Source organism: Manis javanica, chromosome 2, assembly GCF_040802235.1.
Source record: "Manis javanica isolate MJ-LG chromosome 2, MJ_LKY, whole genome shotgun sequence".
Taxonomy (NCBI): domain Eukaryota; kingdom Metazoa; phylum Chordata; class Mammalia; order Pholidota; family Manidae; genus Manis; species Manis javanica.
This window is the reverse complement of record NC_133157.1, coordinates 178696702-178713147: the sequence shown is the minus strand read 5'-3', so window position 1 is coordinate 178713147 and position 16446 is coordinate 178696702. Positions and strand designations below refer to the sequence as shown.

Here is a 16446-nt window from a genome sequence, read left to right as displayed (position 1 = left end):
CCTGTTACAATGTATACCTCTCTTCTTTCCTTGCATTCCTTTCGCAAATTATCTGTTTAATGCCTGGTATATTCCAGATACTATACTGGGCTCTGAGCATAGAGTAGTAACTAAAATCAGAATAATCTTTGCTCTAACAGAGCTAGCAGTCTCCTTGGAGGGATAGACACTAATCAAACAAATACATGTAAGATTGTAACTGAGGTATGTGCTACCATCTCAGCGTTTGCTGTGCAACAGATTGTCATAAAGCTTAGTGGTTTGCCACAATCTTTCATCAACTCAGGATTCTTTCAGTGGTCTGGGTGTTTCTTTCACTTTGGGTCCTCTCAGCTGGAACCCCTTTCTGGTCAGCTGGATGGTCTCCTAGTGGCTGGATGAGCTATGATGTCCTCACATGTCTGGGGTTGGGAAGGTTGTCAGCAAGGGCAACAGGAGTAACAGGTTAGTGGCCACTTTTACAGTGTAACACAGGGGCTAAAGAAAAGTAGAGAGCACCAAGAGAGCATATATTTACTACAGAAGTTTGGTTTGAGCTAGTTGGGGAAAGGACTTCATTGAGAAAGTGACATTTGAGTTAAGATCCAAAGATTGGGAAGGGATTAACTAGGTGAAGAAGGAGGGAAAAATAGTCCAGAGAGAGGGATGATTTAGGCAAATTGCCTGCCCCGGAATCCCATTCCCATCTCTAGCCCAGCTTCCGTATCTCAGAAAATGGCACCACCCTCCAGTTGTTGGTTCAAATGAAAACCTAGGAGTCATTCTTTCTTTTCCCCAGGCACACTGGAAATTTCCATCTTTTGCACTTCGAAAACGTCCTGAAGCATTCCTTCATTTCTTCTATATCACTGTAATCTAAGCTACTATTACCATTCACCTTTATGGCAAACCGCCTTTATAGGTCTCTCCAAGTCCACAGTTACACACTGAAATGCACAGTCAAAAATGAAGCTCATAACATGTCAACCTTTCAGAGCCTCTACTGAATCATCTAAATGTGTTTCCTCAAAATTGTTATGCTGAAATCCTACCACCTAAGGTGATGACATTAGGAGATGTGGCCTTTGGGAGGTGCTCAGCTCATGAAGCTGGAGCCCTCATAAATGGGATTAGTGCTCTCTCTAAGAAAGATTCCATAGAGCCCCCTTCTCCTTCTATCCTGTTACACTGAGAAGATGACTATCAATGAGGAAGAGGCTCTCATCAGGCATTGAATCAGCTACTGCCATGTGGTCATGGACTTCCCAGCCTCCAGAACTGTGAGAAATAAATTTCTGTTTCTTTATAAGCTACCCAGTTTAGGGTATTTTTTCTATAGTGGATCCAGTGGACTAAGAAAGGCTCCTGCTGTGCTTAAAATAAAATTTTAAGTCCTTACTCCAGCTGTTAAGGTTGTATCTCATTCTTGCCTACCCATCTACCTTCTCTCATTGCCCCACTGTGCTGGAACTACAATATCTTTGTGTTCCTAGCATATAGCAAGATCATTTCAGAGGCAGTTTTGTTTACTATTTTTTCTGCCTAGAAAACTCCTTCCTCAGATCTTCAAATGGCCAGCGCCTTACTTTCATATAGAATTCAGCTGATTGGCTTAAAGATGGCAGCATGAGAGGTAAGATAGAAACCTCCTCCTGAAACCACATATAATAGGAAAATATAGCAAATAGAACTCATCCTGAAAGAGTGACAGGAAAGAAGGCTGCAGCAGACTGTCTACACCTGGGAAAAAGAGCAGACCTCACGGAAAAGGGTAAAGTACCAAAGCCCTTCCTCCACCCCAGCTCACCAGCAGGAAGAAGTGAAACAAAGCAGGGAGTGGGTGGAGGCCAAGGACTGCTGAGCACCCAGCCCTAAAGATCAGCTTTGGGAGCATGAACCTACATGACATGGTGCTCTGGAGATAAGTGGGGATGGAAAGGTAAGATAGACAGAATACTTGGAGAGGCTGAGATTCCAGCTGCTTGGGGAGAGCAGGCACCCACAACTGGCCACTCCGGGACAAAAGAAAGGCAGGCACTTTGAAAGACTTTGCAATAGTGAGAGGGCTGCTAAAGGGGCAAGGATTGCACAGAGATTGAGCTCAGGAGAAAGGACAGGTGGACAAAATCGTCCTGGCACACTCAGCCCAGCAGGTTGGGAACTTTTGGGAGCTTCAGGTTCTCCATCCCCCTAGCTGGCAGTGCAGCTCCAAGCGCCCCCATGGTGATATGCAGCCTGCTGCTCCTTCCTCCTGGCCAGCACTGGCTTGCAAACAGGCTGCCCCCACCATCACTACAGGCCAGCCAGAGGGCAGCCTGCCTTTGGCAGCTACAAGGGAGTAGCATAGAGACTTCCCCCTGTGTGCTTGGCACAATAGCCCTGGCAGTAGAAACAGGCACTGCAGCCAGCAAGCAGGAAAGAGCTCTTTCCTGCCTGTAGGCACCAGTACTGCTCACCTTGAAGCTTGGTAACAATGAATCTAAAGACTGAAATGGCAATAAGTACATATCTATTGATAATCACTCTAAATATAAATGGTCTGAATGCACCGATCAAAAGACATAGAGCCACTGAGTGGATAAAACAAGACCAATCTATAGGCTACCTACAAGAGACTCACTTAAAAGCCAAAGACATACACAGACTAAAAGTGAAGGGATGAAAAAAGATATTTCATGCAACTAATAGGGAGAAAAAAGGAGTTGTAGTACTTGTACCAGACAAAATAGTCTTCAAAACAAAGAAAGTCACAAGAGATAAAGAAGGACATTACATAATAATAAAGGGGGGAGTCCAACAAGAGGATATAACCATCATAAAATATCTATGTACCCAAAACAGGAGCACCAACATATGTGAAACAAATACTAACAGAATTAAAGGGGGAAATAGAATGCAGTGCATTTGCTTTAGGAGACTTCAACACTCCACTCATTCCAAAGGATAGATCAAGCAGACAGAAAATAAGTAAGGAAACAGAGGCACTGAACAACACATTAGAACAGATGGATCTAACAGACATCTGCAGAACACCCAAAACCACAGTATACACATTCTTTCTGAGTGCACATGGAGCATTTTCAAGAATAGATAATGTACTAGGCCACAGAAAGAGCCTCAGTAAATTTAAAAAGATTGAAATTGTACCAACCAGCTTCTCAGACCACAAAGGTATGAAACTAGAAATAAATTATGCAAAGAAAATGAAAAATCCCCCAAACACATGGAGGCTTCACAACATGCTCCTAAATAACCAATGGATCAATGACCAAATAAAAGCAGAGATCAAGCAATATATGGAGACAAATGAAAATGTAATTCAACACTGGAAAATCTGTGGGACACAGCGAAGGCCATGCTAAGAGGAAAATATATTGCAGTACAGGCCTACCTCCAGCAAGAAGAACAATCCCATATGCACAGTCTAAACTCACAATTAATGAAACTAGAAAAAGAAGAACAAATAAGGCCCAAAGTCAGTAGAAGGAGGGACATAATAAGATTGGAGGATAAATAAATAAAATCGAGAAGAATAAAACAATTGAAAGAATCAATGAAAGCAGGAGCTGGTTCTTCAAGAAAATAAACAAAATAGATAAATCTTTAGCCAGACTTATCAAGAAAGAAAGAGAGTCTACACACATAAACAGAATCAGAAATGAGAAAGAAAAAAATCACTATGGACACCATAGAAATACAAAGATTATGAGAGAATACTATGGAAAATTATATGCTAACAAATTGGATAACCTAGACAAAATGGACAACTTTCTAGAAAAATACAACCTTCCAAGGCTGACCCAGGAAGAAACAGAAAATCTGAACAGATCAATTACCAGCAACAAAATTGAACTGGTAATAAAAAAACTACCTAAGAACAAAACCCCTGGACCAGATGGCTCAACTGCTGAATTTTATGAAACATTTAGAGAAGACCTAATACCCATCCTCCTTAAAGTTTTCCAAAAAGCAGAAAAGGAGGAAATATTTCCAAACTCATTCTATGAGGCCAGCATCACTCTAATACCAAAACCAGGCAAAGACACCACAAAAAAAAGAAAATTAGAGACTAATATCCCTGATGAACATAGATGCAAAAATCCTCAGCAAAATATTAGCAAATCTTATTCAAAATTACATCAAAAAGATCATTCATCATAATCAAGTAGGAATATTCCAGGGATGCAAGGATGGGACAATATTTGTAAATCTATCAACATCATATACCACATCAACAAAAAGAAGGACAAAAGCCACATGATCATCTCCATAGATGCTGAAAAAGCATTTGACAAAACTCAATACCCATTCATGATAAAAACTCTCAACAAAAGGGGTTTAGAGGACAAGTACAACATAATAAGGGCCATATATGATAAATCCACAGCCAACATACTTAACAGCAAAAAGCTGAAAGGTTTTCCTTTAAGATTGGGAATAAGACAAGGATGCCCACTCTCCCTGCTTTTATTCAACACAACACTGGAGGTCCTAGCCATGCAATCAAACAACACAAAGAAATAAAAGGCATCTTGATTGGTAAGGAAGGAGTTAAACTGCCACTGTTTGCAGATGACATGATATTGTACATAAAAAATCTGAAGAATCCACCTCAAAACTACTAGAACTGATAACTGAATTTAGCAAAGTTGCAGGATACAAAAATCAATATACAAAATCTGTTGCATTCCTATATACTAGTGATGAACTAGCAGGAAGAGAAAACAGGAACACAATTCCATTTACAATTGCATCAAAAAGAATAAAATACCTAGGAATAAACTTAACCAAGTAGGTGAAAGACCTATACCCTGAAAACTACTAGACACTCATGAGAGAAATTAAAGAAGACACCAATAAATTTAAATACATCCCATGCCCATGGAAAAGAAGAATTAATATTGTCAAAATGACCATCTTGCCTAAAGCAATCTACAGATTCAATGCAATCCCTATCAAAATACCAACAGCATTCTTCAATGAGCTAGAGCAAATAGTTCTAAAATTCATATGGAACCACAAAAGACCCTGAATAGCCAAAGCAATCCTGAGAAGGAAGAATAAATGTGGGAGTACACTCCCCAACTTCAAGCTCTACTACAAAGCCACAATAATCAAGACAATTTGGTGCTGGCAGAAGAACAGATCCATAGACCAATGGAACAGAATAGAGAGCTCAGATATAAACCCAAGCATATATGGTCAATTAATATACTATAAAGGAGCCATGGATATGCAATGGGAAATGACAGCCCCTTCAACCACTGGTGTTGGCAAAACTGGACAGCTGCATGTAAGAGAATGAAACTGGATTATTGTCTAATTCCATACACAAAAGTAAACTCAGAATGGATTGAAGACCTGAATGTAATTCATGAAGCCATAAAACTCTTAGAAGAAAACCTAGGCAAAAATCTCTTGAATATAAATATGAGCAACTTTTTCCTGAACACATCTCCTTGGGCAAGGGAAACAAAATAAAAAATGAACAAATGGGACTACATCAAACTAAAAAGCTTCTGTACAGCAAAGGACACCATCAGTAAAACAAAAAGACATCCTGTAGTACAGGAGGATATATTCATAAATGACATATCTGACAAGGGGTTAACATCCAAAATATATAAAGAACACACATGCTTCAACACCCAAAAAGCAAATAACCCGATTAAAAAATGTGCAGAGGATCTGAATGAACACTTCTCCAATAAAGAAATTCAGATGGCCTACAGGCACATGAAAATATGCTCCACATTGCTGATTATCAGAGAAATGCAAATTAAAACAGCAATGAGATATCACCTCACATCGGTTAGGATGGCCAACATCCAAAAGACAAACAATGGCAAATGCTGGTGAGGATGCACAGAAAGAAATCCTCCTACACTGTTGCTGGGAACCATTGTGGAAAGTAATATGGAGGTTCCTCAAAAAACTAAAAACAGAAATACCATTCAACCCAGGAATTCCACTCCTAATTATTTACCCAAAGAAAACAAGATCACAGATTTAAAAAGACATATGCACTCCTGTGTTTATTGCAGCACTATTTATCAGTAGTCAAGGTATGGAAATAACCTAAGTGTCCATCAGTAGATGAATGGATAAAGAAGAGGTGGTACATATACACAATGGAATACTATTCAGCCATATGAAGAAAACAAATTCTACCATGTGTGACAACATGGATGGAGCTAGAGGGTATTATGCTCAGTGAAATAAGCCAGGCAAAGAAAGACAAGTGCCAAATGATTTCCCTCATTTGTGGAGTTAGTAATGAAGCAAAACTGAAGGAACAGAACAGCAGCAGTCTCACAGACTCCAAGAAGGGACTAGCGGTTACCAAAGGGGAGGGTTCGGGGAGGGTGGATGGGGAGGGAGGGAGAAGGGTGAAAAAGGGGCATTACCATTAGCAGACATAATATAGGGGGGGATACGGGGAAGGCTGTACAACACATAGAAGACAAGTAGTGATTCTATAGCATCTTACTACACTGATGGACAATGACTGTAATAGGGTATGTGGTGGTGATTGATAATGTGGGGAGTCTAGGAACGATAATGTTGCTCTTGTAATTGTAGATTAATGATATCAAAATAAAAAAAATATATATATATATACAAATATAGTAGGCATGAAGACAAACTAATAACAATAGGATTTTTGTGAGTGTTTTAAAATTTTATTTTGGGCATTGTTTCTTTTTTTAAATTATGAAATATGTCAAACACACAGAAAATAAATAACTGATGCCTATATATTCACAGAGCAGATTTTACCGTATTTACTTCATTTTTTTTAAGCTAAAGCTCCAGATAAGTTAAAGCCCTACCCCTTTATATGTTCCCTCTCTTTTTTTCTCATGATAATTACTATCTTTAAGGTGGTACATATTCTTTCCATGCCTATTTGTATGTATGTATCTAATAATGATGTAGTATTATTTGTTTTTATTTTTTATAGTCATTGTTTATTGAAATATTAGTTTATAAGCAATATTATATTGGTTTCAGATGAACAACTTAGTGATTCATCAATTATGTACACTGTTAAACGCATACTGTAATAAGTTTAGTTACAATCTGTCACCATGTAAAGATATTACAATATTATGAGCTCTATTCCCTCTGGTATACTTCCATCCCTATACCAAATTATTTTAAAATTTTAGGTTTATGCCTCTTATCTCCACCTATCTCACCTCCACAACCATGGTAACCTACTGTCTGTTCTCTGTATTTATGAGTCTATTTCTGTTTTGTGTGTTTTGTTTTTCAGATTCCATATATAAGTGAAACCATATGGTATTCATCTTTCTCTGACTTGTTTTACTTAACATGATATCCTTTGGGTCTATCAATGTTGTTACAAATGGCTAGATTTCTTTCTTTTTTATGGCTGAATAATATTACGTTGTATATATGTACAGCATCTTCCTTATCCATTCATCTATTGATGGACACTTAGGTTGCTTCCATATCTTGGCCACTGTGAATAATGCTGCAGTAAACATAGGGATGCATATATCTTCTCAAAATTAATAATTTTGTTTCCTTCAGGTAGATTCCCAGATGTGGAATTGCTGGAGCATATGGTATTTCTTTGAAGTTTTTTGCAAAACTTCCATACTCCTTTCCATGCACTAATTTGCAATCTCACCAGTAGTGTTCCCTTATCTCTGCATCATCACCAACACTTGTTATTTCTTGTCTTGTTGATACTAGCCTTTTTGATGGTGTGAAGTGATGCCTTATTGTAGTATTACCTGATTAGTGATGTTGAGAAACTTTTCACGTGTCTGTTGGCCATCTGTATGTCTTCTTTGGAAAAATGTCTATTCAGGACTTCTGTCCATTTTAAAAATCAGATTCTTTGTTTTTTTGGTGTTGAGTTGTATGAGTTCTTTATGTATTTTGGATGTTAGCTCCTAATCAGGTGTATCATTTTCAAATATATTCTTGCATTCAGTAGGTTGCTTTTTGTTTGGTTGATGGTTTCCTTTCCTGTGCAGAACTTTTTAGTTTGAGGTAGTCCCACTGGTTCATTTTTTCATTTTTTTCCCCTTGATTGAGGAGACTATTACAGAAAAAAAAATTACTAATGCTGATGTTCAAGGGTTTACTGCCTATATTTTCCTCTAGCAGTTTTATGGTTTCAGGTCTTATATTTAGGTCTTTAGTCCATTTTCAGTTTATTTTTATGTATGGTGTAATATCACAGTCTGGTTTTGGTACTAAGATGATGCTAGCCTCATAGAGTGAATTTGAAAGCTTTCCTTCTTCAATGTTTTTTGGAATATTTTGAGTAGGGGAGGTATTAATTCTTCTTCAAATGTTTGATAGAATTCACCTGAGAAACCATCTGGTCCTGAGATTTTGTTTGTTGGGAGTTTTTGATTACCCATGCAATTTCATTACTAATAATTGGTCCCCTTATATTTTCTATTTTTTCCTGGCACATAGAAGATTATATGTTTCAGGAACTTATCCATTTCTTCTAAGTTATCCAATTTGTTGGCATTTAATTTTTCATAATTCTCTTACAGTCATTTGTCATTCTGTGTGTTGGTTGTAACTTCTCTTTTATTTCTGATTTTATTGATTTGAGACCTCTTTTTTTTCATGATGAATCTAGATAAAGGTTTGCCAATTTTATTTATCTTTTCAAGAACAATCTCTTAGTTTCATTGATCCTTTGTAATGTGTTTTTAGTTTCCATTTCATTTATTTCTGCTCTGATCTTTATTATTTCCTTCCTTCTATTAAGTTTGGGCTTTGTTCTTTTTTTCTTGTTTCTTTGAAATTGTTATTGTTTCTTGATGTAGGCCTGTATTGCTATACACTTCCCTCTCAGGGTTGCTTTACCTTCATCCCAAAGAGATCAGACCATTCTATTTCTATTTTCATTATTCTCCAAGTATTTTTTTTATTTCTTCTTTGATTTCTTTGATGACCCATTGGTTGTTTAGTAGATGCTGTTTAGCTGCCATGCATTTATGCTCTTTCTGGTTTTTTTTTTTCTTATAATTGATTTCAAGTTTCATACTATTGTGGCTGGAAAAAATGCTTGTGTGATTTCATTTTTCTTAAATTATCAAGACTTGCTTTATGGCCTAACATGTGATCTATCCTGGAGAATATTCTATGTGCGCTTGAAAAGAATGTGCATTCTACTCTTTTGGGATGTAATATTCTGTATATATCTATTAATTCCCTTTAGTGTAATGTTTCATTCAATCCTATTATTTCCTTGTTGATTCTCTGTCTGGATGTTCTATCCATTGATGTAAATGGAGCATTACCGACCCCTGCTATTATGCTCGCTTCAACAACACATGCACTAAAATTGGAATGACGCAGAGAAGATTAGCATCGCCTCTGCACAAGGATGACACAAATTTGTCAAGCATTTTATATATAAAAAAATCTCCTATTATTATTATATTACTGTTAGTCTCTCCCTTTATATCTGTTAATATTTGCTTTATATATTTAGGTGCTCCTCTGTTGGGTGTGTAGATGTTTACAATTGTTATATCTTTTTTGCTGGTTTGTGCCTTTAATTATTATATAATATCCTTCTATGTGTCTTGTTAGTCTTTGCTTTAAAGTCTATTTTTTTCTGATAGAAGTATTGCTACTCCAGCTTTTTTTTTTCCATTCCGATTTGTGTGGAATATCTTTTTCCAACCTTAATTTTCAGTCTGTGTGTATCTTCAGGTATAAAGTGAGTTTCTTGTAGGAAGCAAATAGATGGATCTTGATTTTTTTTATCCATTTAGTCATCCCATGTCTTTTGATTGGAACATTTAGTCCATTCAGATTTAAAATTATGATTGACAGGTTGTAGTTACTGCCATTTTGTTAATGTTTCTGGTTATTTTTGTTGTTCTTTGCTTCTCTTGCTTTCCCCTGTGCATTATGACTGTCTTTAGTGCTATGTTTGGATTTGTTTTTTTCTCAACTCTCAAAAATGCTTCATCATTCTCACAGTCATCTAATTTAGAGGCAGTGGAACAAACCCAAGAAATAACTTTATTCTAGTCTACAGCACAAGGTTTTACATACATCTTAGTGGTTTTGACAGTGCTACTTTTGAACAAACTTTAAACGAATCCACAAAAGTTATATTAAAACACACAATAAAACAACAGGCATGCAGATGTTCAGAGTCATACAGAGAGGTCTTGTTGGTGTTTTCATTGGGTACCTTGCCTATTTTAAGAATTCACCAGCAAGTATTAGTTCTTCTGTTCCTCATTCCCATATAACTCACCAAAATCAGTGAGTTCTAAACACACACCCACAAAACAAACCATTTTAAAGCCACATTAGTACAAAATTTCAATGAGTAAACCTACATGTATTGTCAAATCAAACCCATTTCTAGAAAATGGTCAATATCAGCACCTGATCTAAAGACAAGGTTATCTCATGTATTAAAACAACAACAGGAGATTCATCAACAAAGCAACTAATATGTCAATCTTAATATAAGACACTGTAGGAAAACTAAAATTGATATATTAAATACTACTCCACTGAGTAAGGATGTGACCCATAGACAACAGACACATGAGTTTCTCTCTCTCCAACAATCATTTAAATATTTTTTCTATGGAAATGAAAAAGTATAGCCGGAGATACAGAAGAAAGATAGAAATGTGCATTTAGGCATCTAAGTCCACAACTGATAATGAATATCAAACTGGTAATACAAAGCTAAGTGACAATGACTTAATCATGGGGCACCAAACAGGCAATATTACCAATCACTGTAATTTGTAATGGTCTTTGGGGGGTTTTCAGTGGATGACCAACACAGAAATGCCATCTGACACAGATATGAACACTCACCCACTGTTGAAAGGGACCCTGAAGAAAATGTGGCAAAGGCATAGAGGAAATGTTGAATCTTTTGAAAAAGTGAATGATATCAAAAAACTTTTCCATAACTGGTAAACCCAACTAGGTCAGGTATATAGCCCAAAGCAGCACGGAATTCAGAGTCAGAGGTTGGCAGGAAAGTTTGGAAAGCTGCAGTTTTTTAAAAAAACTGGCAATTTCTTGATGCTTAATAAAGCTGTCCTAAGAGGTATAATGTTTTTTCATTTGTGGAATGTTTACAGTTTGCTGCAAAAATTCACATGAATGAGGAACTGCACAGATGCACTTGAATGAAATAATCTTAAAAAATTTACAAAAAATCTAAGTTTCTATTTGAAAAATAACCATGTTATTAGGCCAAGATGAAACATGGTAAATGTAGTGTAAGTTCTGTCTCTGATTATTCACACAGCTAGTGGGAAAGTGATAGAAACATTTTTGTCTTAAAAAGGAAGCTTTGTCATTGCACTGACTTTTGCAACCTGACCTAGTAATTTAGAAAAATCATGTAGTAAAAGCTGTAAAATTAAAATACAAAATTCTGGTTTTGTATTTTAACAACAGTGGCTAAGTCTATCCAGAGTCCTTCATGATAGTGGAATGAAATGAAAAATTAATTCACTACCTTATTTACTTGCTGTGAGGGGGAACATTCCAGAACACAGCTTTTATACTTCTACAGTAATTATATTCCAAAGATAAAAAGAAAGTCAGTGCAGTTGTCTTCTTTTTTTTTTTCTTCTCTGTGCAATTCTCAGCTCCTATCCCACTCCCAAGAATCATAATTGAAATAATACTGGTTTGGAGACCCAGAACAGATTGGTCATAAACATCACACGACGTCTGTTGGACTTTGGTAGAGATATTTCCAAATGGCGTAGTAATGCACTGCAGCTGCTGTGGCTGAAAACACGTGCCAGATGGCATGGGCGAATGGAATGATGCCATCGCTTTTGAAGAACATGACTCCTAGGCAGTATAAATCAAGCCCCCACAGACAAGTTCATGAAGTCCATCGGTGTTATTCATTGAGGTCACCACAAAGGCTGGAAAAAACCCCATTGTGAGACAGAAAAAGAGCTCAACCACTATACTTTTCATGGTGGAGAAATACATAAATGGTTCCTCCAGCTGCCATGAGCCTAATAAACCAATGCATATGAGATGCCAGGGGTCCAAGTTCAGGGATATTTAACCATGAAGTGTAAGAAACAGCAGTGAAGAAGTAGATAACCATTCTGTCACACATGTGAAAACAATGTTTGACTGTCCTTAAGTGGCTCTTTTTCCATGATACAATGTTAAATACTGTGGAAATGAAGAGAAGAGGGCACAGAGACCCATTCCATAGATCCTGGCTGTTACCTTTCCCCAGCAGTCATCAGACAGCCGATGGAGCAGGGCACTGCCCACGATGGCCTGCATGATGAGGAGGGCGTGTGTGTAGCAGTTAGCAGCATGTTCGTAACAAGTTGGTTTGTAGCGGCCATTGGCCAGGCCCAGTGGTTCATGAACCTGTGGAATTGATTCTTGAACCGCATTGATCCTCCGCTCCTCCTCGGGGGCCAGGAACTCAGTCTCTTCTGCTCTGGCGGCTGGGCAAGTGGCCCTCATGGGCTTGGGTTGCTCTGGAGGCCGCCCGAATGCCCAGCACTTCCCAGCACCTCCACCTCTGGGCACCTGCCTGTTTGGATTTGTTTTTATGTACATTATAGGTTTTTGGTTTGTGGTTGCCATGGGGTTTTTTAATATGATATCCTAGATAAATAGCAATTATTATAAAGTTGATGGTCATTAAGTTGGAATGCATTCTAACAACACTACATTTTTTACTCCTCCTTTACTTTTAATGTATGTGATGCCTTTTTCCCCCCACCTTTTTATTTCATGATTCCCTTAACTAAATTTTAGATGTGATTAATTATACTACTTTTGTCTTTTTGAACTTCATACTAGTTTTTAAGTGAATGATCTACTACATCTGGAATGTGTTTGCTTTAACCAGTGAAGTTTTCACTTTTTCTTGCTTTTGGATAGGGTCTTAAAGAAGCCCCTTTAGCATTTCTTGTAAGGCTGGTTTAGTAGTGGTGGTGAACTCTTTTAACCTATGTTTATCTGAGAAGTTCTTTATCTCCCTTTGCATTCTGAATGATAACCTTGTTGGGTAGAGTATTTTTGGTTCATGGGCCTTCTGTTTCATTGCATTAAATATATCATGCCACTCCCATCTAACCTGTAAGGTCTGGTGAGAAGTTTGATGATAGCCTGATGGGTTTTCCTTTACATGTGATCTTTTTTATCTCTCTGTCTTGTTTTAATACTCTTTCCTTGTCCTTGATCTTTGCTATTTTAATTATATGTCTGGGTGTTGTCTTTTTTTGGGTCCCTTGTATTTTGGTGATCTGTGTATTTCCATGGCCTGAAAGACTATCTCCTTCCCCAGATTGGGGAAATTTTCAGCAATTATTTCTTCAAAGACACTTTCTACACTTTTTCTCTCTCTTTTTCTTCTGCTACCCTATAATGTGAATATTGTTCCATTTGGATTGGTCACACAGTTCTTTCAATATTCTTTCATTCCTAGAGATCCTTTTTTCTCTTTGTGCCTCAGCTTCTTTCTTTCCCTGTTCTCTAATTTATATTTGATTTACCATCTCCTCTTCCTCATTTTAAATCCCTCCATTGTATGTTTCATTTCAGATACTGTGTTTTTCAAAGTTTCTATCTCTTCTTGAAGTCCTCCTTGAGATCTTGAATATTTTTCTGTAGCTCTCTGAGCATGTGTATGATACTTATTTCGAAATATTTATCAAGGAGATTTTGTTATTTCAGTTTCAGTTAGCCCTCTTTCTGGTGTTTGAGGGATTTTCGTTTGTATGAGATTCTTTTGCTGTTTCATATTTCTGATGATTACTGTGGAATAGTAACTTTGTGTAGGCAGCACCCTCTAGTGCCGAGAAACTCTACTCTCTGGGCCTGCCCAGCACTTGGAGCCATAGTGGGGATCACAGGTGAGAGGCACCGGTGCTTGTAGGGAGGAAAGAGCCCTTTACTGTTTTCTGGCTGCAGCTCCTGCCTCTACTGCCATTGCCAGTGGGCCAAGCACATAGGGAGCAGCTTCTGCCTTATGCCCTTGTAGCTGCTGTAGGCCAGACTTCCCACTGTATGGCCTGGCACAATGGTGTGGGCAGCAGGTTTGTGTACCTGTGCTGATGAGGAGGAAGGAGTAGCAGGCTACTGTTGCAGTGGGAGTCCTTGGCGCTGTGTTGTTAGCCAGGTGTATGGAGTGCCTGAAGGTCCGGAAAGTTCCCAACCTCCTGTGCTGAGTATGCTGGGATGATATTGTCCACCTGTCCTTTCTCCTGTGCAGCAAGCTCTGTGTAATCCTTGTCCCTTTAGCAACCCTCTTGCTTTTTGGAAGTCTTCCAAAGTGCCCACCTTTCTTTTGTCCCAGAGCAGCCAGTTGTGGGAACCTGTTCTCTATAAGCAGCTGGAATCTCAGTCTCTCTGAGTATTTTGCCTGTCTTTGCTCTCCAACTCCACTAATTTCCAGAGCACCATGTAATGTGGGTTCATGTTCCTGAAGCGGATCTCCAGGGGTGAGTGTTTATCAGTCCTAGGCCTTTACTCCCTCCCCACTCCATTTCTCTTCCTCCCACCTGTGAGGAAGTTTGGGGGACTGCTTGTGTCTCACCAGATCACAGATTTGCTACTTTACCCTTTTCTGTGAGGTCTTCTCTTTTCCCCAGATGTAGGCCGTCAGTTGTAGTCTTTTCGTTTGCTCTTTCAGGATTAGTTGTGTTTGCTGTATTTTCGTGCTATATGTGGTTTAGGTGGAGGTTTTTGCCTCACTTCTCATGCTGCCATCTTTTTCCTCCTTTCTCAATGTGCATTTCTTATATGTTAAGTACTGGGTTCAAAGATGAATAAGTAAGTTCTTTGCTAGGAGATCATAGTCTAGGAAGGAAGCAGAAATAAAATCAGAATAAGGACAATAACTTGTTGAGTGCTGTAATAGAGGAATGAACAATGGAGTAACTTAATTTACCTTCAGAAGTAACTCTGCCCAGGGATGTTGGGGAAGCTTCACAGACATGTTACTTGAGAACAGGGACTATGCTTATGGATGTTCTTTCCTGTATAGCATCTTGACTTATACTCACTAACTACTGAATAAATGAATGAAGAAAAGCCATTTGTTTATGTATCTCAAAATAAATCTTTCAGAATATAGTAACCAAATATATTTGATTTTATCTCTCTTTTTTAGCTCACCATTGATTATAGAATTGAATGTTTTAGAAACTAAGGAAATATATTTACATGCTGAGAAAAAAATGCTTATAATAAATTATGCACAAAAATGTGGTTTGTAAATTTATGATATGAGCTTTTCTAATATAGTTTTATATCCAATTAGAGACTTTGATTTCAAAATTGAAATATGTGCAGAATCATAGATCTTGATGCAGACGGAGATTCCAAAACTATATCCATTCCAATCTCTTCTGTTTAGGTGAGGCCATTTTTGCAGATGAAACCATGGGGCTCAGAGAAGTTTAATGCCAATCATGTTCCTGGCAATAGTTGGTGTTTAATCCATATTTTCAAAATGAATGATGTTCTTTCTTCTAGTGCATTTTGTTTTCCACTATTCACACTGAACTTTTAAGAATTCCAATCATCACACTTTTTATTTGTAGTCTCCAGGAGTCACAGCTAATCCTTCCAGTCATAGCCTGAAGTTATGTAAGTTTTGTTGATGTGAACTAAGACCACTGTCTAATAGAAATATAACTAACATGAGCTGTATTTATAATTGAAAATTTTGTAGCTGCTACATCTAAAAAGCAAAGAGAAAGAGTGAAGTTAATCTTCATAATATACTTTATTTAATTAAATATTTCCAAAGTTTTAGCATTTCAATATGTAAACAATATAAAAATTTTTATGATATTTTATATTCCTTTTTTCATAATTCCTTAGAAATCCAGTGTGTATTTTGTAGGCCATCTCATTTTGGACTATCTACATCTCAAGTGCTCAATAGCCACATGTGGCTAGTGGCCATGGTATGGTCCAGTACTCACAATGTGTTGTATGTGTGTTGGATGGTACAGATAGAGAATGACCCTTTCTAATCTATCTATATGGTTTGCACTGATCAGTGCCTGCTGCCAAAGGACAAAGTCTCAAAGGAGGTTTCCTTCTCCCAACAGACCTGACTTTGACATAATCTTAGTGTTGTGAGTGTAGGTCTTTATGTAGTTCTTTCATAGAATTGCAGAATTTTGGAAAAGGATAGACTATATACTAGTATTTTAATAGGAACATACACACACAACTACTTGCTTCTTAGTCTTATGATATCAACAGCTAGTTGTGATGTCCTCAGAATTGATCATGGATAATGTGTCTATCTGAATTAATCTCCATGTTCCTTTTATAGATTGATACATGACAGCATCAGGATAAAACTACCTACTCCTTGATTTGAGGGGAGGAAGAGAAGGTACCCTTGATGAAATTGACATTCAGCTTTAAATTCTTTATTTCACATGTTGATAGAGAACATTTTTC

The 16446-nt window shown here is 37.6% G+C and overlaps 1 long non-coding RNA gene, 1 other non-coding gene and 1 pseudogene across 3 annotated transcripts in view; 2 read left to right on the top strand and 1 right to left on the bottom strand.

Moving 5' to 3' along the window:
* The window catches only part of LOC108393479 (uncharacterized), a 98293-nt gene that overhangs the window by 807 nt on the left and 81040 nt on the right, over positions 1-16446 (top strand). The window lies entirely within an intron of this gene.
* LOC118967900 (U6 spliceosomal RNA) lies at positions 9296-9400 on the top strand. The gene has a single exon (XR_005055232.1). It is a non-coding gene; the product is annotated as a U6 spliceosomal RNA (small nuclear RNA).
* On the bottom strand, positions 11699-12561 carry LOC108396357 (monocyte to macrophage differentiation factor pseudogene; annotated as a pseudogene).